Source organism: Anastrepha obliqua, unplaced genomic scaffold, assembly GCF_027943255.1.
Source record: "Anastrepha obliqua isolate idAnaObli1 unplaced genomic scaffold, idAnaObli1_1.0 ptg000151c, whole genome shotgun sequence".
Classification (NCBI taxonomy): Eukaryota; Metazoa; Arthropoda; class Insecta; order Diptera; family Tephritidae; genus Anastrepha; species Anastrepha obliqua.
Genome location: NW_026562243.1, coordinates 130,001 through 132,500, shown reverse-complemented (window position 1 = coordinate 132,500; position 2,500 = coordinate 130,001).

The window sequence follows — 2,500 nt, the reverse complement described above, 5'->3', positions numbered from 1 at the left end:
CACCTCACATTGTCAAAAATGTATGGGAAAAATTCATTTCAATACATTTCAGTTTGATTTGAAATGTCTTTATTATATATTTTAGTGCCAATATGCCAAGGTTATATTCCATAACTTTCTATTTAAACTAACGTATGGAAAACCAGGCATAAAATCACAATATTACCAGTTTAATATGGCTCAAATTCGAGTTTCATATAGTTATGATTCGATTTATATGCTTCAATATCATTGGTTAGTTAACTTTTGATATTTTCATATTATATCACATGCCTTCACCGTGAGTGTTTTTTGCCATGCACACCTCACATTGTCAAAAATGTATGGGAAAAATTCATTTCAATACATTTCAGTTTGATTTGAAATGTCTTTATTATATATTTTAGTGCCAATATGCCAAGGTTATATTCCATAACTCTCTATTTAAACTAACGTATGGAAAACCAGGCATAAAATCACAATATTACCAGTTTAATATGGCTTAAATTCGAGTTTCATATAGTTATGATTCGATTTATATGCTTCAATATCATTGGTTAGTTAACTTTTGATATTTTCATATTATATCACATGCCTTCACCGTGAGTGTTTTTTGCCATGCACACCTCACATTGTCAAAAATGTATGGGAAAAATTCATTTCAATACATTTCAGTTTGATTTGAAATGTCTTTATTATATATTTTAGTGCCAATATGCCAAGGTTATATTCCATAACTCTCTATTTAAACTAACGTATGGAAAACCAGGCATAAAATCACAATATTACCAGTTTAATATGGCTTAAATTCGAGTTTCATATAGTTATGATTCGATTTATATGTTTCAATATCATTGGTTAGTTAACTTTTGATATTTCCATATCATTTCACATGCCTTCACCGTGGTGTTTTTTGCCATGCACACCTCACATTGTCAAAAATGTATGGGGAAAATTCATTTCAATACATTTCAGTTTGATTTGAAATGTCTTTATTATATATTTTAGTGCCAATATGCCAAGGTTATATTCCATAACATGTTAGTATAGCTAATATGAATTCTTCATATATGTATATATATTCGAAAATTTTTTCTATTTAAACTAACGTATGGAAAAAACCAGGCATAAAATCACAATATTACCAGTTTAATATGGCTTAAATTCGAGTTTCATATAGTTATGATTCGATTTATATGTTTCAATATCATTGGTTAGTTAACTTTTGATATTTTCATATCATTTCACATGCCTTCACCGTGAGTGTTTTTTGCCATGCACACCTCACATTGTCAAAAATGTATGGGAAAAATTCATTTCAATACATTTCAGTTTGATTTGAAATGTCTTTATTATATATTTTAGTGCCAATATGCCAAGGTTATATTCCATAACATGTTAGTATAGCTAATATGAATTCTTCATATATGTATATATATTCGAAAATTTTTTCTATTTAAACTAACGTATGGAAAACCAGGCATAAAATCACAATATTACCAGTTTAATATGGCTTAAATTCGAGTTTCATATAGTTATGATTCGATTTATATGCTTCAATATCATTGGTTAGTTAACTTTTGATATTTTCATATTATATTTCACATGCCTTCACCGTGAGTGTTTTTTGCCATGCACACCTCACATTGTCAAAAATGTATGGGAAAAATTCATTTCAATACATTTCAGTTTGATTTGAAATGTCTTTATTATATATTTTAATGGCAATATGCCAAGGTTATATTCCATAAAATGTTAGTATAGAATATAGATTCTTCATATATGTATATATATTCGAGAATTTTTTTCTATTTAAACTAACGTATGGAAAACCAGGCATAAAATCACAATATTACCAGTTTAATATGGTTTAAATTCGAGTTTCATATAGTTATGATTCGATTTATATGCTTCAATATCATTGGTTAGTTAACTTTTGATATTTTCATATTATATCACATGCCTTCACCGTGAGTGTTTTTTGCCATGCACACCTCACATTGTCAAAAATGTATGGGAAAAATTCATTTCAATACATTTCAGTTTGATTTGAAATGTCTTTATTATATATTTTAGTGCCAATATGCCAAGGTTATATTCCATAACTCTCTATTTAAACTAACGTATGGAAAACCAGGCATAAAATCACAATATTACCAGTTTAATATGGCTCAAATTCGAGTTTCATATAGTTATGATTCGATTTATATGCTTCAATATCATTGGTTAGTTAACTTTTGATATTTTCATATTATATCACATGCCTTCACCGTGAGTGTTTTTTGCCATGCACACCTCACATTGTCAAAAATGTATGGGAAAAATTCATTTCAATACATTTCAGTTTGATTTGAAATGTCTTTATTATATATTTTAGTGCCAATATGCCAAGGTTATATTCCATAACTCTCTATTTAAACTAACGTATGGAAAACCAGGCATAAAATCACAATATTACCAGTTTAATATGGCTTAAATTCGAGTTTCATATAGTTATGATTCGATTTATATGCTTCAATAT